The 25,308-nt window shown below is 37.3% G+C and overlaps 1 protein-coding gene and 1 long non-coding RNA gene across 7 annotated transcripts in view; one reads left to right on the top strand and one right to left on the bottom strand.

The window, feature by feature from the left end:
* On the top strand, window positions 1-24,998 carry LOC140330869 (uncharacterized). Of its 2 annotated transcripts, XR_011920812.1 has the most exons (3): window positions 1-111; window positions 3,303-3,428; window positions 24,872-24,998. It is a non-coding gene; the product is annotated as an uncharacterized lncRNA (long non-coding RNA). The 2 variants fall into 2 exon arrangements; XR_011920811.1 differs by lacking the exon at window positions 24,872-24,998 and having other exon boundaries at window positions 3,303-5,517.
* The window catches only part of DLGAP1 (DLG associated protein 1), a 303,658-nt gene that overhangs the window by 51,266 nt on the left and 227,084 nt on the right, over window positions 1-25,308 (bottom strand). The gene's annotated exons all lie outside the window — the stretch shown is intronic.

The raw sequence follows: 25,308 nt of genomic DNA on the forward strand, positions 1-25,308 counted from the left end.
GCTAAAGATGGCGGTGCCCGGCGCTCCCTCCACGGCAGGACGAATTCCAGAACGGCATAGGACCTGATCAAGGAAAGCTCAAGCGCAATTGAGGGATGTGTGGAATTAAAGGTGTGATTTTTTTTATTTTTCAGTTTAGTTCCACTTTAAGCCCCTTTCATATTTCAGTTTCCAAATCGCTGTTGGTAGCCACTCCCAGCTTCCCTCTTCAATACTGTGTGGCTTAATCTGTGGTGGTTGTTTCAACCACAGTTCAACCTCAACCGCAATCAAACTGTATCATGAGGTTGCATATGACTGAGGTTGCAGTTTGCTACATGTTTTCAGGAAAGTGATGGATCTTTATCACTTCTCCAGCAACAACCACAACGGCTTTCAACCACTGGGATCTGTGGTCCAAGGTGGTTGCATTCAAGTCATAAGATACAGCTGGCTGCTCCAGGGCAGGCAGATTCAACATTTTGTGTTCAGTAACTGCTGCCGCAATTCACCGCAATCGCCTACAACTACCTGCACAAAGAGGGAGCAAGTGACTCTGTGGCAGACTGCTGCGGACAACCACAGCGCCGATATTAGCCTTTAAATCAGAAAAGTTTCACCAGTGGCATAAAATGTGATGTTCCTTGAGTGATCTGTAACTACAGCAAAAGCTACTTTGACTTTGTATTCTGGACACAACTATCCACTGCATACCAATATAATTATATCGAATAGGGCTATTCTCATATTGCTGCAAGCTGCTGATGTCAAATGTTTAGACACCTGTTGGAAAATGATTTGTTAAGTACAGGTTCCCTTACAGCTCATATAGTGTGCAAACACATATTTCTAACACATATAGCTCAAGTATCACTAGCTATCATAATATATAACAAATTATGGCAAAATGTAAAGAAAGTTTTGGCTGCAGTTACAGTTTAGGAATTAATTTTCCACTTGCTTTTTATTGAAGACTGTCCTGAGTCTCCAGGATTGGAACTTTCGCCAATAACCTGTTTGCAGTAGTCAGTATGTCTTCAGAATTGCTGGAACTGTGTTGCACTGCACATATATATATTTTGGACACCCAATACTTTCTACGTGATTTCAATCTAGAGCTGTATAACATAGAAAAAGCCTAGCAGGTGTAAGCACTGCAGCAGTCTGAAGCTCTGTTCAGATGTTGGAAACTATGATTACTGATCATTTCTAGGAACAGTAGAATGAATGGGTGCTGTAAAGACAGTGCTGCTCTGTTCTAGGAAAAAAGAGGAGGATGAGCAGCAAAAACAACGGTCATTTCATAAAAGTAATTTAATGATATGGCATGGCATATCACTATACAACTGTGGGATCACAGTTTCATCATGGGCAGTAAAATTGTAAAGTCTGTACCAAAGCTTCAAATGGATGAAAAGTAAGATTTTAAAACTCTTGGTAAACCTCTGGCAATACACATTAAGTAGCACACATAAAAATGTTTTCCAAGTCTCTGTAAGGGAATTTTGCAGAAGTTTAAACCTGAAGAGACCCTGTCAAGCTCTGGCAAATCTTTTGTACTTTGTGAAAGTATTCCTACATAGGCTCCTTAACAGACCTACTGGCCAGTTTGACAGCCCATCATAGTGATAAGTAAATGTGGAGTTGAGAGGTTTGGCAGTCCATTATGGTGATGAGCCATCTAGAATGTGGAGTTGGGAGGGTACTAAACCCTAGAACTACTAGTGTTGGGCTTTTCTTGTCACATTGACCAGGCATATGGTTGAAGCAGGACATACTGAGAGCTTCTGCAGATATGTGATCTGTGGGTCTGCATGATATACATTTTCATTGATAATGTCTCCTTAAATCCTTTTAGCTTTCATCTCAGTTGCAGCTGCTTCCCTTTGACCACTAATAAAAAATTACCTTTTAGGCCAGAGGTGTAACAGCAACTGTCACCTGGCAGAAGTATCTACAAATGACAATATTAAGTGAGACTGCAAGGAAATGCTAAACATTTACAACTGTATAGTAGGACATAAAAATTTTACAAGTACACCACTGAATGGAAATGTTTGATTATATATTCACGGTGTTAATAATTAATCGGCAACCTTTCTTCTTTGTTGCTTTTCTGCCATTTTAATCTATGAAGCAGTGTTTGTTCTACAGCTAAACGGCTGAGTGCTCCAGATGCTTTCCTGTTCCAAACTTCCGGAAATTGAAAAGTAAACTTTTGTATGCGTCTGGTAGCTGTGCAATGACAGATCTAGAATGTCAGAGTGTTACATAGTGATATGCAGTTCTAATAATGCATTTTACTTAGCAAAGCAACAGTGTGTTACAGCTGTCACAGCTACAACATTCCATGGCTGGCATGAGGTAGTGTAATGTAATGTTGATGATTTTCCTGTCCCTTCTGTTCTGGACTACTATATAAATTTATACCAGTAGCCTTAACGTACAACTAAAGGGTCATATGACAGTCTACACAAGTGATAGACACATTTAATAATATAATACAACAAAATTGAGCCTAATCCTCCTTTGTTGGTGCCCACATGCTCCCTCTCCCAGACACTGCAGCCCTGCCAATACAGGAAGCAGTGAGGAGGACAGGAAGCACAGAATAAAAATGGCTATTACATTTTTTAAGAAATGACACCAGAGACTGTTGATCCAGGTAATATATGCTTGCCTTAGGGAATCAAGGGGATTTTGTCACTGATAATTGAATTGTTTATAAGCACATTTTTGCTTTTCTCTGGATCAACTGCGCATATAGGGTTCTATATGGAATATGCAGGTTTCAAGCATGTTTATATCCTTAGTGGTTAAACACAACAGATTTGTGCGTCTTTTTTCAAGTGGTTAAGCTAAGGAAACCTATCATTGCAGATGTATTGCAGTGCAGTACTGCAGATTGGGCATGTATGGCCCTGACTCTAACTGCTGTCAGTACATTGAATGGGTGCCTTTACTGGCCAACAGGAAGGTGCCCTGGTAACAGGGTGTAACAAAGGAATTGATGGGAAATGTCTTTGAAAGAGACCACAACAAAATCCTATTTATTTTGTAGAGTAAGGAGGGATTAGCGCCAGCTTTTGTATTATTCTTCATGTCCTGTACCACTGACACGAGCACTTTCATCCGTCACTGGGGCAGGAAGGGAGGGTAAGTTATAAATTCTTATTCTTATCAACTTTACCAAAAAAAATCATGCCTGACCTTAGGCTTTAAATTACTTTTGCAAGCTGAGTTTGTGTCTTTGCAAGAAGATAGATATGCAATACTATACACTGCAGTAAACACTGTCTACAATCTGTGCTTCTGTGTTTCAGTTCTCTTTATAGAAAAGGATCAGTTTGGCTTCCTGTGTGAAAAGGATATAGAATGACTGCTTTCTGTATAAAATGCACATTGAAGATGTAGATGTGTGCGGCTGCTGGTGAAATGTTCCTCTCAAGGTAATCTGTGTGATGTACTCTGAACTGAGCCAAACCACCTGGTCTCTGCACACAATATAAATAATCCTCCCTTGTGTCAGTGGAGCAGAGAAGGACACAGCACATATCTGGATCCCACCTACTCTAACTGCTGCCTGAGTACAATGATTGCCTATCAGGCAAGGAGGGGGGAGCGACTGGAGGCAGGAAATTGCATCTGTCCTACATTTGATTTAGGAAACAAAAAGTCTTGAGAAAATGAACTTTCAGAATTTCGGTTTGGATCTCCTTACACAGTGTTCCTCCATAAACATACTCCTGTGAGGAGTCTAACCAGAACTAACAGAGTATGATTAGGATGTGATCAAATACAACAATGTTTTATTTAAAGCTGACGTGCAATTTGCCTATATCTTGCTTTCCCTGGTCTCTCCCTACCCCTCTCTTCAACGTTTCATTTTAAATATTGCATACCTTTTATAAGTGTAATCAGTGTGTCTCTGTGCTCTTCTACGCAATGGGGGCAGCTCATGGCTGGTAGGTGGGGCTGGCAGGGCGATCTACATCATTTGCTAAAATCAAGAATTTAAGAAAATATAATGCAGTAATAGAAATGGGGGGTCAGGGACAGTAAGGCTCGGCAGGAAAGAGCTAGATGATACTTAATGTTCAGCAGCCAGAAAACAAGGCTTTATATGACTTGATGCAGCTTCTAATGCTAAATAAAAAGCTCATATTAAGTAACTTTAATACAGTAGAGGAGTTTGTACAATTGTGCTCAACTAAAGGTAATGGTGTTCAGTGTTTTATAAAGTAAAGAACAATGTGCCAACCAGCTGACATACCAAACATTTTGAAATGTTGAAGCACCATTCACTGGTGACTGAGCTATGTTGGAGAACAGAAACAATGTGAAATAGGATTTCCTTATACACAAACATGCTCTCAAGGAGCTCTGGAATGCTCTCATCTCCTAGACTTCTTTCTTCTCACATCCACACTCTCCTGCAATCTAATATTACTTTAAAAAGCTTTCACAGGGAAACAATGTATTGTAAAGTTTATGTATGTTGAAGAGTATCTAGTATCATATATATTTTCCACGTGAAGGGGATGAATGGAAAATAATGTATAACATATGTACTTACATCTCCCTAACAACACAGTACTACCTCTGACAATTCTCGGTTCAGGCATTACATAGGCTCATCTAATTTGGGATTATGGCTCTGAGATGAGACACAGACCTATCAATCATGGCATGCAGCTCCTGGCTATTCCTAAATGTCTGATACAGATCAATCCCTGCCACAACCTTTCACATTGTGACTTATTACAAAGTTACAATATGATCTCCTTCCTACAGCTGACTAATGACATTATAGCTCAAGTTAGTAAATGGAGCTCAAAGACTGCTTTTTATTGGTAAAATATGTTACTGTATATTGAGAAATGGCAGAAATGTATTCCTGTAGACTTGTAAGACTTTGTATTTCAGATATACATTTCTATGTCCTACATCCAGAGGCTTATCATTCACTCATCATTATCATTATTCTGCATTGTTTTTACAAGAAAGTGGTGCCCTGTTGTTATGTATTAACATTTGTAACAATATATATAAATATTACCATTGTAAGGCATTTGAGACCAAATGTGGTGGGCATCCCTGTTTTACCTTACTCTATTTTACCCTGTGAAAAGATTGAAGAACCTGGATTCTATGGCTCTGATTCTTAGTAGATCTGCAGTTTTTCAGATCTGTATTTGGAATCCAGGCCTGGAGTGTAATAGATGAAATGGGTAGGTCAAACACTCCATCCCTGTCCCAGTCCTGGATTTGGAAATGGATGTGCATTACCTGTCAAAATATTAGGGAATTGTCAGTTCAGACTGGTGATTGTAGTTGGAGCCTGGGACCAGGTGTAGATTAGTTAGACAGCCCGAGAGTATGTGAGTGCTCAGGTGCGGTAACCAGCCAGCATTTTTTGAGCAAAAAATCTGTAAGCACCAATTGTGTCTTCTGTAACCATACTGCTGAAGAAAAGCAAAGTTTGATTTTTCTGTACACTGAAAAAAGCTTATTTAGCATTCAATAAATAATACTGTTTTGGACTGTGTGGCTGTGTCCTAAGTGATGCACTGATCCCGGTTACCCCTAATATCAATATGAATGAATATATATATATATATATATATATATATATATATATATATATATATACACACACACATACATTTGTACACGCTCCCTCTAGTGGTCATTGAACTATCAAGAAATGTAGTTTGCATTCTTGTAGTAAGTTCGAAGCTGCCTCCAGGCATAACTCACCTGACTTGCACCTTTGCACCTAATACTGAGGAAGGACAACCTACACAAAGCAGTGTTTCATAACCAGTACTGATAACAGTAAAAACAAATCATCCAGGTACATGAATGCATAAACATATTGTCAACAGTTTTGGTAGCAAATTGCTGTACACTTTTAATTCTACATATCAGTCATCTGAATGAATTAGGTTGGGTACACATATTGTTGTCTGATGGAGATTGGATGTGTCAACAACCATGTAATGTTCAAGGCTCTCCCAAAAAAACCCCACCCAAGCTATAGTGCAAAAAGTAGACTCTTGCAATTGCCAGAATGAATGAAATGCATTTGACAGCTCTGATTTAATTGGATGTCCTGGGCTATGGTCTATCATCAAAGTACTTCTGTATCACAGTTGAGTTTTTTTTATTGTGGAGTCCAACCTTTGGCATAAGATCAATACAGGACAGAGATCAAATATATACATTTATTTATTCTGTGTTTTCTGGTATTTGTTCTTATACCTCTATGAAATAAGACATGACTGAGGCTCAAATTCCTGAGATCTGACAGTATTGTCTAAGCACACAAGGAGTTCCCTTGATGTCTTATGTTCAAGCCTGAGGGCATAGATAAAACCACTGAAAACACTGCAACCCAACAAACCCCCACTGCCTATGGCTTCAGGACAGTAATGATCCTTGTTGTTTTACAGTTAAAGAGTCTACGCCAGTAAGGATTAAGGACAAGGGAAACATGAAAGGACAAGGAATAAATCAAGGTTTGCTTTAAGTAGGACCTGAGTGAAGTGCTTTTCAATTTATCAAGCATAAGAGTCTGTGTAGTCTGAGTCATGACAGCTACATAGGAAAACATGGAGAATGTAACCTAGAAGTCTTCATATTTCCACATAAAAATTGAAGCGACTTCTGGTGAAATCCCTTGTGTCACTATGAACTGATACACAATGTGGAGAGATAGCTAGGAAGAAGGTGAATGTCCTGGTGCTTGATATAGAAGATCATCCTTGCATTGTCCAGGATATGAACAGCACAAAACCTTATGGAATTTAAAACTTGAAGGTATGTACATATTTCAAGTTTATGTCACTGGAAATGATTTGCCGTGACACAAACAAGCACTGAACACAATGTTTGTGTTTGTTGAGAATCATCTGACCTGTGTATGTAGCTTAATTCTTCTCTACTGTGAAATAAAAAGGTTTTACTTTAAATACAACTGTAAGTAACCTGCCCACTCTCTGTATTTGTTCAACCCTCACTCTATTCAGCTAAAAATCAACAATTTGATTTCAGAACATCTGCACATTGGACCATGCAGTACTGTATAATGTAGATGATTATCTACTAGATTGTAAGCACTTCTTGTCTGTCTGTATACTTGTCTGTCTGTCAGATACTGTCTGTATTAGTCTGTCATTTGCAACCCCTATTTAATATACAGCGCTGCGTAATAAGTTGGCGCTATATAAGTCCTGTTTATTAATAATAATAATAACAATAAGAATAATTTTCAAATATGAAAGAACAGATACAAATATCCATATATGTTTATTGTATAAAATAAGCCCAAGAAGCCCCTTGGCAGGAAAGAGACACCTATAAACCCTTCAAAGTGTGTATAAATGATAATAACAATGTGTTATTTTGTAGCACAAGCGTTCAGCCCATCAGGGGAAGTGTTGTGTGCTTGTTTCACCTTAGGCATAACATAGAGTACATCAGTACCTTGGGAAAAATATTTCACTGTCTAATTTTCTAATTGACAGCTCTGAAACTCCCACCTGAGGTTACTGTACTAGCCTGACCTGCTTCCTGAACAACTTAATGTCAGAAAAACATTTTGCTACTTTCATCAGTTTGCAAACTGGTTTATTTGTTTAGGTGATTCAACTTATACTGAAATACCTTCATTCATATTTCATACTTCATTCAAATCATATTTCTCTGCAAGAATGTGCATTTTTTCATGTAAACCTAAATCTGAACAGATTATGAATTTCTGGGTTGGATGTCATATTCTTTTAAATGAAAGGTATAGTACAGATCAACCAATCCAGCAGCTAGATGATAACAATTCCCCCCATTTGGCAGTTTACTATAAATGTCATGTATAGTAACATTTAATCGGAACTTGGATTGTTCAAATTCTGAATTCCAATCCATGGTTGGAATAGCTCTGTTTCGAATTGGAGTCAATTCCATTTGAAACCATCTGACAGCTACATTTTTCCAGCGAATCTAATGGCTCATACTGGAAGTTAGGTGAACACATTTAAGATGCATTACATTACATTTTTTGCACATTATGTTGCTATAGTGGGATAAGGATTTGTTAAAACTAACAACACTAACACTCAATTGCCACACATTGGAAGAGGTTTGATTTTTGGGTAAGCAATCCTCCATTATTAATATTATTTATTATTTGCCAGTATTTATCGCCAACATATTACATGATACTTTACAAAGATCATAGTCATTTCACTAGCTGTCCTTCAAAAGGGCTCACAATCTATTGTCCCTACCATAGTCATATGTCATTACCACAATCTAAAGGAAAGCCGATTAACCTAACATGTTTTTGAAATGTGGGAGGAAACCAGAGTATCTGAAGGAAACCCATGCAAATGGGGAGAACCTGCAATGTTCATTGCACCCTTTACTAGAAAAGAAAATGCATATAGCTGCCCGAACACCGTATTTACCCATAAACTGAACCAGGTAGTTTGGTCAATCCCAAAGGTACAGTTATGTGATAAAGAAAGCAGATGTTGGACATCTTCCTTAATGCAACATATACATATTTCTGTTTTATTCAATGAAAAAAGCAAATATATTTCCCTTACATTGCCTGTATGGGCAAAGTGATAGGTTTACTTATAGCAACTCTATTGGCGCAAAATGGCGTCAGCAGGCCCTGAGAATTACAATTAAATGCAAGTAACTAAATATAAAAAAAATCATTTTTTGGGATTTTTTACAGACAGAAAATGACTAGAAATACCTGGTGTTGCCTCCAATGAATTTGTTGCAGGTTTGCTATACCTGGGCATGTACTTATCTTGGAAAAACTCTAAGACTTATGGGCATGACCTAGCTCCTTAAATAATTTTTAGTTATTTTATAGTTTTCAAAATTATCAACAGAAATAACAAGTATGGGAAACAGAAAGTATAGTAATCAGTACAGACAGAGCATTGCACAAATTTAAAGCAGAACTATAGTTCCTCAACTAAAAATTGTGATTTAGCATCAAAATTGTGTCAATTCTGCAATAAAGCCTGGATGGTCACATTTTTTTTTTTTTATTGTTAAGGTTTAATTCCAGGGAGAGCAGGTCCCAGCTTTATTTTTTTCCTTACTCAGCTTTTTTTTTTTTTACTCCCTACATCATGATCAGCAAATAAAATCCTTGCAGAGACAGCTGCTGGGAGCTTAGTTCCTTTTGTAGCCTGCCCCACAGAGCTACACCTCCCAGGAGCCCACTTTCTACAGTTTGTAAGCAGTAGCTTGGGAGACAAGAAGACAACGTTTTTTCTGCGGTCAGAAATGAAGAGAGACAGTGGGGGGAGGGGGTTGACAGAGTTCTGTAGCCCATCATGCAGAACTGACCACACTGATTGGGAGTTTGGTGCAAAAAGGCATTGGTGTGATCATTCTTAAAATTCTAAATTTTTTGGAAAAATGTACATATTTTGTAGTATTTAATTCCATGACATACATTTTAAATGTTAAGCTATTTTTTTGGTTCCAAGCGTGCTGCTACTTTATGCTTTTCTATTTCCCCATACAGGCAAAGCCCCACAAGTTTTTATTTACTATCAAATAGTCAATAAAATACCCCTCCGAATCAATCATTGATTTGATAAAAAAAAAATACTTATCAGTTCTTAAAAACCTTACAACTCAAGATTAAGCAACAGTTAGTATGTGCTGTACATTGATAAAGACTGCAAGGATTTTAGATGTTATTACCAGTGTGCTGCCAAATCTGCATTTACGAGGACCATGCCTGTACCCCCCCCCCCACCTCTTGTTGAGATGGTTAGAGGGTATACATTAGGCACTGTGCAAATTTATTGTTAAGTGACAAATCCTCCATAAAGACATAAACAGACATTTTTGTATGTTTTCTTAGGTATTTTCCCTCACAGCTATCTTACCCAACTACTGGAACATTGTTGTTTACATTCCTTACTGGGCTAAAGTTTGACAGATCACTATAGATGAGAGAAACAGTTTGTGTGAAAAAATAATGGGTCTACATTACACGGTTTTGTATGATATGGATATCCATATACTTTTAAATTATAAAGCTATCTTAATTTGAAGGTTCTGCTTATATTTTTTGATGTTGAGGTCAAATAAAAATTGTAATGCATGGAAACACTTAGGCTGCATACACAAGTGCAATAATTGTCGTTGGAAAGGATCTTTCATGATTCTTTCCAACGACAAACTACTGCACAATGCATGAACGAGTGCTGTACACATAGCACTGTTCTGCTCTATGGAGAGGGGAGGGGGAGAAAGAGGGGGCAGCCTCCTGCTGTGCGCTCTCCCCCTTCACTTCCATTAAGATCGTCCGTTGTCCATTGTCCGTGGATCCGCCAGGATGGCCGTTCGGAAGATGGACGACGGGCACTGTACACACCCGTCGTCTAGATTCTCGTTCCGATATCGGCCCTGAGCCGATTATCCGACAAGAGCCATTGGCAAGTGTGTACGAAGCCTTAGACAGGGCCAGATTTACCATTAGACATAGGAGACCTGAACTTTTAGGAAGCAGAGGCAGGCAGCTTCTCAATATATTTACTGATTATACATTTTCCCTATCATCATTGGAAATACAATCATCATTGCATGTTATAACCAAAACAAAACCAGGTTAGGTCCAGTTGTAAGTATTCTTCTGTTTGCTGGATCACCAAGTTTCATTGATGAAAGTGTATCTTCTCCAGCCTTGGAGAGCTTTAATAAATCAGGCCCATTAAAACAATAAAAAAAAATTGTATAAAAGAGAGGATGACAGTAAAGATTTGTTACTTTGAGGGCTGAATAAGTACCTACAGGGCCCAGTGATGGAAATACAGCTTGTGCCTATTGAAAACACAAGAATATTTACAACTGGACAATATTTGTGGCCAAATGGTTAGGTTAAACATGGATACAATGTGTATGTGTATACCCCCCCCCCCCATATCTCACTCACTATACTTTCCTAATCTACCACATATATCTACCATTTACTTCTAAATGTGTCTTTCACTCCCTATATTCACATGTTCTTACGTCGTCAGCTTCTCCTTAGCAGAAATGTTCTATTTTCACTCCTATTTTTTTTACACTCCTCCAATGTTCTTGTTTGTTTGTCCCCAGACCTCTATCCTTTCCCTTTTCTCATCTTTCCCTCTAATACTTTGTAGCACACCCTTTGGAAGAAATAACTGATGTTAATCACTTTCTGTAACAATCAATGAGTCTTTTTCGTCCCTCTACTAAAATTTTGGGCCACTCTTCCTTTTCCAGCTGCTCCAGGTCTCTCAGATTTAAAGGGTTCATTCTCCCAACTGCTGGTACTCCAACTATGGTATCTACTGTAGTTTCATTTTGTGTTCACTCCATACTTATTTCTATAGCTTTTCTGGTACATGCTTGTAACAAAGGTTACAAGCCATACCATCTATCATCCTTTGGAGAAATCCAATACATTTTCTGTAACAAAACTTCTCTAAGTTAGTTTTCAAAGTTAAAAACTACATCAAGCTCCCACAGCCCTAGGGCCCATTTAACTGGCCACCCAGGCACTGAACTGTTAACAGTCTTATACTGCTTCTCCGCATACATAAAAATATGATTAAAAGAAAAGTGTGGCAATTAGATTTTAAGTAATATCTAACAACTATCACCAATTTAATCAATTTAGTCAGATATGGTGCTCTTTCATCTATCCTCAGCCACAAGTATTCAAACTTTTTATACTGGTTGCTTAACTTAAGCAGTTGCTTAAGTTATTATTTTCTGTTATTTGCTTGAGCTGAAGGTTTTGACATTGTGATCACAAAGCGTCTCAACTTAGTTTTCAGGTTTGCACAAAATGTCCTGTTGAAGTTAAGCTCCATGCAACAACAGCAGATGGTCTAACAACCACGTGAACTTTTATTTCCTTGACTCTCGGCGAAGAATGCAAACAAAAGCAGTGTCTGGTTTACATGCCTCATGAGCCTGAAGTAAAGTTCAGCTCCTGGGAACACAATGATGCACATTACCTCACCATTCAGCCACCCACACCAAACATATAATTACAGTAAATCCGGCCCTTCTCTGTCATACTTGAGCAATGGAGTACAGGCTTGCAGTGCACTACATTCATTCTCTGCCTGAGATGTTTACAATTTCCAAACATGGGAAATGCTTTCTAAGGCTATGAAATTTACATAAGGATTTTAGTTGGATTTGTGATGAAAAATCTATTTAAGATTTGCCAAGTCTTACAATGACAGCAATCCTTTGGGTTTTCTTTATTTTTGTGTTACTTGCAGCCGTCTGTTTGGCAGGCCAGCTAAACTACTTTGAATTTATTTGTTATTAATGAAAAATGAAGGAGTTTTGTACCATCATGAATTGCCACAAATAATATGTATGGTTGTGATATACCAATCAAGTATTTATATAATAAAGGATGAGCAATTACAAAAAATATGTTCTGAATGTTAAGGCATAGCTTTTTCTATTTCAGAGTTAATGATTCCACTAGCATGGTATGGCATCTGGAATCATATCTCACTAATATGAATGAACTTGGTTATCAAAGTATTTGAAAATAGAAAAGCTAAAGTTATTCAAAAATAGATTGTCTTTCATTCAGATCTAGAGATTGCAATTGCTAAATTTTATCCTCTTTTAGAGGATGGTGCATATGGCAGTGCAAAAAGCAAATGCTAAGAAACGTGCACGCATGTCGAGTTGCCTACAGTATTCTGAATTTTCGTTCGTATCTAGGAGGCGTTTTTTGGTTGTTCTGGGTTTCCGATGTGCAAAAGTGCAAAGCTTTCAGAATGCTCTCATACCAACCATGATGTTAAATATGCGATGTCTTATTAATGCTAGACTCAAAAATCAGCAGAAATTTAAGGACTTGTCATAACTGCCAGCCGATGCTAATGAAAACGTCAGGGCCAGAAGAGGGGCCTGAAAGGAGGAGGCAAACCTACCAGCAGTGACTGGGGAGTTCTCTTCTGTATTGTCACATCCCTGTAGCTGCAAGATTTCCTTTCCTTCAGTGAGAGAGGCCAGATTAGGTACTGTGCACAGTGAGGTTACCTCAGTTTCCGCTGAGTAAAATAAAGTGTAGTTGTTTATGTTTTTAGACTTTTTTGTATATTCGGTATAGTAAAAAATTCCTTTGAAACATGTCATGGTAACACATGGTGTCCTGGTCAGTGTTTATCTAATATACTCAAAGTAATGGGTTCATAAAGCTGTCTATAAATTTTTTGCTTATAAATTCATAATTTAGTGAATTAGCCTAGCTTATAGTGCATTAGACAGGAAATGAGGAGGACTCAAGATACCTGCTGCAGATTCTAATGCTTCTTGTGTGCAAGATAAAATCTACAGACAGCCCTGCGTTTTCACTTAATGAAGTCTCTATTGATTTTCATTTTTTTTTTTTATAATAAGTCGGCTATACATGTTTTATTATTACACTGTGTGTCATTTGTAATATTTACGGTATGTATATAGTGGTAGTGATGTTCATTACATACACATCACACTCTGCTTTCTGCACTTATGTGTTACTGGACTTTTGCACAAAGTAAGTATATTAGTCAGCCAATCATTTATAACAATGTACTCCCTGTGTGGCACTGATATTGTATATCAAATGTTGTAATAAGGCAGGAGTGATTGCAAATTGAGTGTTTGCTCAAGCCAGTGAGTAATCTATAAATCATTATTTAGTTCAATAGTAATGCAATACAAAAAAATTACTTGAATCAATAAATACATAAATTACCTAGGTCAGCCCACTTTGGAAGTTTATTAAATACTTTTCAACACTTGTTAGATTTGTTGCCCTGAAGGTGGTAATGTTTAATATATCATGCTATATCATCCTCTTAAATTGTAAGCTCTTCTGGGCCGGGTCTTCCCTTCCTCCTGTGTCATTGTTGTATCTGTCTGTCCTTTGCAACCCCTATTTTTTGTACAGCGCTGCATAATATGTTGGCACAATAAAAATACCACTATATTGTTAATATAAATAATAATAATTTTACCAATGTCTTCATGTCCCATAGACCTCTTATGTGTATGTTTTAAACAAAATCTGTTCTCACCACATTCCCTGTTTTAGACCCAGTGCCATGATCATTGGTGTTTTGTACTTTACAATCCTGACAGGTCATGGCTTGTAGCAGGGGACATCTGGGAGCTATACACAGCTTTCTGAAAACATCCGATTACTCTGCCTCAGTATACCTCTCAAGAGCCCACAGTACTCCTCTTAAACATAATTATGTGAATTTTACATTTTAAATGCTGTGATGGGTAGATGTCATCTGGAGAGGTGGTTTGCATTTTGTGCAAACCTTACAGCCAGAAAATGAGACCGGATCTATCTGATCTGCTGAAGATACTTATGCATACTGTAAGAAGTTCGCATTGGGCCTGATTATATTAAAGCTCTCTGAGACTCTGGGAGATAGACTACCATGGGTGAACCATGGCGATCCAGCAAACCTTGAATAGATTTCTTATATTTTGTTTCCTATTATTTGGCAAATGTTTTCAGTCCCCGCCCAAATCCATTACAGGTTTGCTGGATTACTCCCATAATAGTCAAACTTCTCCAGCCTTGGAAAGCTTTAATAAATATCTAATAAATGTGGGAAAGCACAGTGGCTCAGGGGTTAGCACTCTGGCCTTTGCAGCACTAGGTCCCAGGTTCGATTCCCAGCCAGGACATTATCTGCATGGAGTTTGCAGGTTCTCCCCATGCGTGGGTTTCCTCCCACATCCCAAAAACATGCAGTGAGGTTAATTGGCTTCTCCCTAAAAAAAATTGACCTTAGACTACATTAATGACATATGACTATGATATGGACATTAGATTGTGAGCTCCTTTGAGGGACAGTTAGTGACATGACTATGGACTTTGTACAGCGCTGTGTAATATGATGGCGCTTTATAAATACTACGTAGTAATAATAATAATAATAATAAATCAGGCCCAAAGTGTTAGTAACTTAGTAAAGCAAAGGAACCTTTGCAAGACCAGGCTGGAATGCAACTTTAAAAATATGGGGGAGGATCTGGGTCTTATGGTTTTAAGGGCAACATTAAGTGTTCTAACAGAAACATATTTAAACTAACACACTTTGAGTATGTTTAAAAACTGTATTAGTTGTGTTTTTTTATTGACATAAAAAAAGTTAGGGCCCCAAAAAAATCCAATTTCCGTAGTTGGCCAAGAAAGAATTTTGTTAGCAAGGGAAATAAATAGTTATTATACAACCAGGGAGATTCCTTCTGGAACACGCATTGCCCTTTTACATGAAGATCACATTATTTTTAAAATTTAAGATTAGAATTTCATTTTCCTTGTATGCAACTGATTGGCCAACATTGTTACATTGAAACTAACACATTTTTTAAAGGACCTAAGGCTGAAAAGTACATAAACCTTGTGTCTCCATCTGTATGTCCAAAATGTAAATGGTATGTCTTTCTGGGATGTCCATTTACATTTTTTACGTATGGTGTACATAGGATAACTAAACGTTACTGTAAATTTACAGCCATCTTTTAAGAATAATTACAGGAAGCAGGCGTGATAGCGCAATTTTATGTAATACCAAAGCAAACAGCTTTGATGAGCAGTAATCTATATTGGCAAAATTCACCATTCAGCAACTCAGACTGCTGAAAAGTAATCTGTGATTGTTTGCTGCATCATATTGCATATCATTGCTGTTTTAAGTTGTCATCATTTTCTGCTTTGAAAGGTAAGCAAGGTATAATCATAGTCCATGTGAATATACGTTCAGAAGTTATAATATTCTAGCATGGATTCTAACATTGATTCTGGCATTACAGATGACTATTTCATAACAAGAAGTGTATTTCAAAATGTGAACTTTACATACTAGGAAGTGATGTGAAAACGGATCGTTCTCAAACACAAAATAGTCCCAGGAAAGAATATTGAGCACATTTCAAATACACAAACTGACCTTTAAATACAGTTTTCCTTTTGAGCAGACAAAATGCACTGTAGAACTGCATAGCTCACCTTACATATCCTGTAGTTTCCCAGTAGGTCTGTTTTATGGTTAGTGCCTACTCTTTTTTTTTTCTTTTGGAAGGATGTAGTCTGCTTCCTCACCACATGAGCAAATCAAAGCATTCCACAAACCAAGCGGGACGAGACAGTCTCAGGAATGCATAAGTAAATAGTATCTGGAGCAGTAGGTTTTGCTGAGCACATTTTTTGCTGGGTTAGATTAGGTTCTTGTATTGTAGGTGGTAGTGGTGTACAGCGCACAGATGTACATTCCTCTTCTCTTAGTAAGAACAGGAACACTTTGAAGGGGAAATATACTCTTAGGCAAGCAATCACACTTAACAAACATTAAAGTGGGACTTTTACCTGGTCCCGGAAATGCTTTGTTTACTAAACAGTTACTAGTCCATGCAAACTGCTGCTTTCTGTGAGCCAGTGTATTCTACTTCTCTACTGCTTGGGTGTGCTCACTGCTCTGCCCTTGTAAACACCTACTTGTCGTGCTTTTATATCCATATATAATTTTATGTTCATGTACAATGTATATTTCATCTTGCTAGTCTACTCCAGGAAGAGTTGATTGCCTAGCACAGGCATGGTTTCCTCTTGCTAGGTCAAAGCCCTTACCTCTTTTGGGAATATTTTAATTACTGTTTGTACTGTCCTAGATCCTTCTCTCCTCCCATCCCTATAAAACCCTTAATTGTATGCCATGATGCATCACATCCTATATGGCTGTGCCCAGAAGTTGGTTCAGAGCTTTTAGATGTCTACTTAATAGAGGTTAATACCATGCATAAACTATATTACAAGCACATATTCTATAGCATGTATATAAAAGGTTGGGTGATAGGGTTTCTTTAGAGGCCATACAGACACATGTGGATATCTGCAGATCCTCAGTCACATTCACACACATTAGCTAAGAAAACACAATGTCAACCCAATGGGTCTAGTTTATTAAAGCTCTCCAAGACTGGAGAGGATAGACTAAATGAGTGAACTTGGGTTATCCAGGAATTTGGAAAAGATTTCCTAAAAATCATTATATATAATTTGTCAAATGTTTGCAGGATTACCCAGGTTCACCCACAATAGTTTATCCTCTCTAGTCGTGGAAAGCTTGATAAATCAGGCCAAATGTGTGAATTAGGTACATGTGGGGTTACGGTCTTCTTCCAATATTTCGTTAAAAAAATCAATGATCACAGAAATGTTCTATTAATTTGAAAAACATCCTCAGTCCTAAAAAAATGTTATCCTAACCTTAAAAATGTGGAAACCACTTATATCCCTCTGTAAGCAACCGATTGGTTGTGCTGTACAATACCAGTCTTTGACAAGTATAGTAAGCCATCAGATTATAGCAGATGTCATTATCCTGTGTCGGAATGGTGAGCCCTACCATACCTGGTATTAGTCACGGTGGATTCAAACTGATTTTTTGTTCTGAGTACCTCTAGTGTTAGCTTACAGGGCCACACAGGGGGTTAGGGTGAGATTTAGAGTTATAATGCGGGTTAGAATTAAGATTGCAGGGAGGATTTACAGAGAGGTTTAGAAAGAGGGTATTGGGGTTAAACTAAGGGTTATTGTTAGGGTTACTCAGAGTTTTAGTAGGACTTTGGATAAACTAGGAGTTACTGTTGGGGATACCAGGATGGCTGGCGAGAGGGAGGACCTTTAAGGTAGGTCACTGCTCTGGGAGATGAAAATTACCGGCACTAACGTATCAATTTCATTAGCAGATATATTTCCCAATGAGATAGTTACTGAATAATGTTTGTAGATAAATTGTCAGCCTTGTGCCATTGCATGCTCATTCACTATAACAATAAATGTTAGGATATATACACAAAACCCATCATGTTGCCAGATGGATACTACCTAACATAGCCACTGGGAAAGTACTGAAAGCCAAAGCACATATCTGAGTAGAAATTAAAACATCTGGAAACACAAAAAAACAAATAAAGATAGGAAAGGCAGGGTCTTATGTGTGTCATATTTTTCCAGTTGCTGTATTATGTACGGATGAGCTAGGTAACCGAAGGTAACTGAGATAGGTAACCGAAGCCATGGGAAAACCACGGCCAGTTTCTTTTTCTATATATACTAATTTAATCTATGCATGTAGCAGAGTTTTTTTCAACAGTTACCACAAGTAAGGGGCTTCTGCGGGGATTCTCCAACCACATATTACTACTTCAAATGCTGACCTCACCAAAAATCAGACCACACAAAAATATACACATCATGAAAGATAATGGTGTCTATTTGTAGCTATAATGTGGTCAATGTGAGGAAGTATTCACCTACTGTGACTGTGCAGGGGTCCTTTTTGGTGGACGCCGGATGCAGCATAAATGTGGTTAAGGGGTTTTAAAATAAATTTGAGGGTTTTGAAAGGTTTTGAAATAACAGGTCAGGTGCAGTGACTTTTTATTACATAGACTGCTGTGTCTTCATTTATTCATCTATATGACAAGGGGATATAAGGATTTGTGATGTACAGATAATATTGTGTTTGCTTTCACTGCATTTCTGGTAAATATTTAAATGCATTTTCTGCACTTGCTGAAATGTTCTTAGTTTGAAAAAAGAAAATGAATGCAGCTACAGCATCTAAGGATTGGCAAATTACAAATTGTATATGCAGTATACTTTAAATTGAGTTCATAATTAAATTGTATTTTTTAAGAGCAGTTTTAAAGTAATTTCTTGCTTTAAGACAAAACAGAACTTTTTTATTTCAGTCATTTCAATAAATGAAGTCTATTTAGTGTGTATTTAGTATGCACATCTGTAAGCATTCTGTTGTTATATAAAATAGAACATTTCAGTTCTAGAACCTGATTTGTAAATTATTTCTACACTTTATATTGGCCAACAGAGGGAATTCAATGACAGTTATATATTAAATACTGCCAGGGATAACACTTAAGCTGGTGCAGCAACAATGTTTTGAGTACCATATAAAATATTACAATAATTCATTTCATGTGGCATTTGGAATAAATTAAATATGCATTAGTGCGGCTTTTAATAAATGGAATACAGTGAGGTGGCATTTTTTGGTACTAGTTGCAATCCCAAGCGAAAATAAGTGAGAAAATAGTACTATGTCATTTTCCTATGTTACCTTAGTATTAAAGCATCTAATAAAAACTGGGCTCAGAAAATACTGTAATAGTAAAATTTTCTGTTTTACCCTATTTACTATTTTTTAAAACACAAGTTACATTTATTGTCCTGTTTATTGTTATTCTTTGGTTTTATTGCGCCCTCTGCTGGCCAAAGTATATTATACGTTGAGCAAGTCTTGTTGCTTCTGTCTATAAGGTTGTGTTTTGGTGTCTCTGTCTTGAGATCCCACTGTATCTATTCTCCCAATATTAATGCAATATCACTCAAGCAATGCAAGCTGTGAACAGTGAAGGCATCACCCATTCTTGAAATTTCATGCAGTTTCACAATTGATCACTTGAAGCTACAATGGTATTTAGTGAAGAGAATAGTTAGGAATATCTAGCTGGGAGATCTCATCTTTATAGAAAGCTAACACATTTCCTCAACGTAAAAATCCAATGCTAGGCATACGTTATGCAATTCTGTTTTAATGATATTTTAGTTTGATATGAGGATCCATTTAAAGTGGATCATCATATAATAAATGTATTATGTACAAATAATAAATGTACAATCCACTTATCTATTTATCAGGCTTTAAAAATCTATGATTCCATTCCCAACATATGTCAAAGTCCGTTATTTTAGGTCAAAATCTGCACCTCCTGTAATAGTGTTACAGTCACAATAACACCATGCTGCTGAATTCCCTTTCCTAGAGAAGCCGCTCCAGTTACATATCATTTATTGTTCTTGGCTCTTTTCTACTAAAGAAAAGTATATTTTGTTTTATTTCTTTATATTAACGATTTAATTAATATGGCAGTGGGGAAAAAATCTTTTACATTTTCAAAGCTTGCTCTTTCTTTCTTTTGTATTAAATACAACGATTTGCAAATGAACAGCTACAGGGAGTGGGATAAAGCAATCACTCTGCCCCCCTTTTTAAATATGTATAAATACAAGTAGTCCTTGGGTTACATACAAGATACAGAATGTAGTTTTGTTCTTAAGTTGAAGTTGTATGTAAATCGGAACAGGTGCATTATTTTAATAAATGTATTTAGGACAGATGTTTGTCTCAACATATTAGTAGGCAGCGTGGTGTCAGTTACTGTAAAAAATCCTCACTGTGAGTTAATCACAAACAAAGCAAAAAAAAAACTTTATGGAGCCTAGACATTCATTAACTTCTGGAGCAAGCTGTGCTTTGATATGGAAAAAGAAACAACTGCAGAGTTTGTTTTGCTCATTAAAGAGTTACAAGATGTTACAGATCAGTTCAGCTCATAAGATCACCCACAACCTCAGCTGTTTAGCAAAGATTTCTTCTGCAAGTCATGCAAACCACCCCCTCCCCCTTCTAGACTCTGTCCTGCACACAAGGAAGCAGGGAAGCCCCATTCGAATCTAGGAGTTGTCCAAACTACCTGTAGCTGGGTTGATTTATGTAAACAAAATGAGATTTATCAAAATTGTGTAAATATTCATTTCAATTATCTATTTACGTGAAAAGTATCTGGCCATGATTCAATCAAACTAAACATAAATTGGATTTTCATATATATTTAGATAATCAAAGTGTCTATTTACACAATTTTTAAGAAACACAACTTTAAGCTTCCCTAGCAAATGAGCCTCAATATATTAGCTACTAAGAGACGATTGGAAAAACATTGCTTGTTCTGATAAGTCCTATATTATGCTGCAACATTTGGATTGTAGAGTCAGTGTTTGGCATCCACATCATGAACTTATAGATCTATCCTGCCTTGTACCATTGTTTAAGGCCGGTGGTGGTGGTGGAATACTGTAGGGAAAACTTTCTTAACACACTTTGTAGTATACAAAAAAGCAATGTTTAACCCTCTGGTCAGTTAATTTCTGTCTGGATTTATATGTCTAAAAGCGGTACATTGTTTTTAATGGAAATGTATTTTACAGTATAATATAATAGTATGAGTATAATAAAGTTTGAAACACAAAATCATGTCAAAATAATAAATTAAATACATTTTAAAAAATAAATAATTTTTATTTTTTATTTTTAAAATTAAACAAAAAATATACTCATACCATTATATTATACTGTAAAATAAATGTTCATGAAAGCCAATTTACTGCTTTTACACATATAAATCTACTGTATTGCCATCAATACAGATATTTTGTATTGAATGCAATACAAATAGATTTGAATTCCCCCCCCCCTTAATGGAACGTCCGTACACCACCGGGAACTCCTGGAGGAAGCTGACCGGAGAAAGAAAGAAGACAGGCATCATGAAGAAGGACGCCGGCAGATCAGGTAAACGCTTTATTTACTATCTTTTCCCATAGGGTTACCACTTCCAGCATCTTTTTTCACCCCCGAGTCACACTCGGGATTACCGCTGGGGAGGTTAAATACCACAGCCTACTTTAGTATTGTTTCTGCCCATGTCCATCTTTTTATGACCACAGCGTACCCATCTTCTGATGATTACTTCCAGCAGGATCACGCACATTGCCACAAAGTTCAGATCATCCCAAACTGTTTTTTTGAACTTTACAATGAAATCTCTGTACCCAAATGGCCCCACCAGTCACTCAATATTCACAAAACTCAATTCAGAGGAGCATCCTGGTGATATGGTGAAATAGAGAATATGCATCACGGATGTCCCACCAACAAATTTAAAGCAATTGCATTATGCTATCATGTCAATGGACCAAAAGCTTGAAAAAAAGTTTCCAGCAATTTGGGGGTACCATGCATAAGCTGAATCTTTGGTCTGTAATAAGTAGAAGAGGTCATAGTAAAAGGTATGAAAACATATAAGCTACTGGTGGGTGCCTCATATGCTGAGCTATTCTTTAGGCTCCTGAATCTCTTTTGGGACCTAAAATATGAGATTTCATTACCCCTTCTTCTGGTCCTGGGTTGGTGCATAAATCCTAAATTTCCTTTTAATTTCATGTTAAAAAGCAGTGTAGAAAATAGAAAGTGATTTACTTCCTCTCTTACAGATTAAAATTTCTATAAAGTGGGGCAATCATCTAATAGATAGTTGTCACTAAGAATAAAATTACATTTTCTGGTCACTTTCTGCCTTTGTGAAAATTAGAAAGGGTGAATTATAGAGAGTAACAAAAATGTGATGTTCACACTCTTCCCTGTATCCAACTACCCTGACTACAGATAAACTTTAGCAGCAATTGTACAACAAAGTTATAGATGATAAGATGCTATGGATTACTGATCTTTGCCCTTATAAATACCTTAATTGGAATAAACTATTCTAAAGCTTCTGAGATGACTCTATCAAACTCACTTTGATATTCTACTGTTATAGCCAGGATATTGTCACATCATAAGACTTTTTTTCATCCCAAAGGCTTGCTGTTAGGAAATGCTCATCTATCCGGCGACTCCGTACTGTGCATCATCGCAGTATGAAACATTGTTTGTTCTGTCCAGCAATGTCATTTGCAGCAGCCAGAAGAACTAAGATAGCAGCAGCCCCAGCTTCCCTGTAGTTGTGCAACCTGATCTATTCTTGGCATCCCCAGCATCCCTTTGTAGTCTGCGCACAGCTGAAGGGGATTCTAGAGGCTGATCAGCTGATCAGCTCCTGACTCGTCCTGCGCTGCTATTGGCTGCTGGGACATTAAAGCCTCTCTGCTACCAGTCACCAGTGCCTGTTATAGCGTCTGCTGAGCTTTCCTGTGCTGGAGTGATTTTGTGTGTTTCTCTGTTACTTACCTTTGCCTGTTCCTGACATTCCGTTTGTACTCTGCCTGGACCGACCTTTGCTTGTGACCCCGACTCTGCTTGTGCCTTTTCCTTTGTACCTCGCTTGGTGTACTGATTTCCTGTGTTTTGACTTCGGCTTGTTTCTGGATTTCCTGATTATTCTGTACTATGTATCTGTGGGCTCCTGGTCGGCTGCCGGCCTATCCTCAGACACCTTCCCTCCGCACTAAGTCCTGGGGGCAACCGAGTGCTGGGAGACAGAATCAGTCTCCCGAGGCTGAGCGGGGGCTGCTAGAGGTGAAGACTGCGGTGTTAGATTGGGGGACTGGTATTTGGGGAATACTGGTACTGACCAGGCCTTACACTTGCTATCAAATCCTCAGATTGAAAAATGTCAATAGCTTCAATAGCTAAATATATGACCAGTGTTTTCCACTGCAAATTTATCCACACCCTGCTACTAAGAAAACTGAAGACTACATTTTAGCTTCTAACTAACCTAATTAGACATAATGTATTTAGGTGATGATAACCGTCTCCGATCAGAGGAAAGCCAGAATATTTGTGCAGCTCTAAAGATGTCTAGAATTTTGTGGCCTCTTGTCCATAAAATAAATGAAGTGAAATGAGTGAATTAATAAATAAAATACTATGAATAAACACTACTTTAAGGTAAATGCTAAACTTCATGTATCATCGTAAAGTTTGATGTTTAGATGTTTAGGAATGTTAAAAATTCAGGAACTAAATGGAAAGAACAGTCTATGCTTTTATTAACAAGGGACATGGTGGGTCCCAGCACTGGGGTGTGTGGGGTTATGTACAGCTGTAGGGAGTTCCCTAACTTTCTTCAGCATTACCAAACATAACACATGTACAAAACATTCAAATTATTTGGAATTCCTAAAAGTATGACAAGGAAAAACACCAGCTTTTTTTTTTTTTGATACATTACATTTTTTTTTCTGGCATTTGCTAGCCCACACATTCTAATCAAAACAAACTAAAGCAATTACTATTAGTATAGTTTTTATAAAAATCCAGAACCAAAAATAAAGGAAAAAGTGCCAAAATATAAAATATATACAATATAGTTTTGTAAATATATAACTGAAGTCTGTGTTACCACAGAACCTGTTTTCTTTTATATTTCACAGGTCTTAATTTATGTTTTTCTCCACAATATAACAGAGCTAATAAATCCACAATCAGTCAGGTCAAGGGTGATGTCACTTCTGCAATCATCCCTCCAACCTGCCTATCTGGCAAAAAGCTGAGCTGTACATGCATTGGTTGTCAGAATACTTGGCAATCCCAGCTTCCCCTGTGCATGCCGGAAATAAATGAACCCCTGCGCACATATGTGTGGGAGTTACATCTTCCTGGCATAGCCAATCAAGATGAATGAAAAATGTCTACCGGAAGAGGACAGAAGAAGATTGCGGGTTAGTACTGCTTTACCACAGAGGCTGAACCGTCAAGGAAATGATAGTTTGGACAGTAAAGCAAACCTTTTTTTAGTGCACTTAAATTTATACCTTACCAGAAAAGATAGTAAAACCATATGTTACTACAATTATTTATTTATTTTGAATGGTACCCAAATTCTCATGTGTTATGGTGCGCTTCATCAGGAAAACTGTGTAGGACTGTTCTTCCCTGCGTTACAGTCAAAATGAAAGCACTGCCTTAATGCTTCATATGTGCCACTGTCTGTTGTTCACACACCACAAAGCACTGTCTACTTGTAAAAGGGCTCTTATATTTATAGGCGAAAAAACCAATGGTTACTTTTTTACTCATATCCTTTGCAATATAGTTTTATATTAATACAATCCTGTAAATGCTTTTAAAATGTCAGGTGGAGTTGGGTTTTCATTTTTTAACCCCTTCTTAAACTGAATCGAAACTCCACCCAAAGTTCCTGTTATATTGTTGCAAAATAGTCACGTGTTAATGCTTTTTTTTTTTTTTAGGACTGTGAGGGGTTTAAATCACCACAAGACTTGTATTTGAAACTAAAACCCCTGCACCAAGAACTTCTAGAGGTTCACCACCAAAAGTTAACATACCATGCATTACCTTCAAGCGCGTGCTGTTAATGCAAAGGATAAATAACCATAACCTACAACAGACAATAGTCTCTGAACAGCAAACTTGGAATTGGATCATTGATAGAAAGATTCAATGTGTATGGAAAAGAACCTGACACTTCCAATGCTAGAATAGTTGATGCTTTTGTAGTTTCCACCAGGAAGAAGTCTGGATGCTGTTGGTTACTGCTTTTAAGTGTGCATTACTCTTTCTACCACTTTAATAATGCCCAATCAAATGATAGTAATCAAGCTAATACATGGGTACAAATGATATACTAATACAAAAGGCAAACTGGTGACGAGAATATCTATTTCAA

This window comes from Pyxicephalus adspersus, chromosome 5, assembly GCF_032062135.1.
Source record: "Pyxicephalus adspersus chromosome 5, UCB_Pads_2.0, whole genome shotgun sequence".
NCBI classification, from domain to species: domain Eukaryota; kingdom Metazoa; phylum Chordata; class Amphibia; order Anura; family Pyxicephalidae; genus Pyxicephalus; species Pyxicephalus adspersus.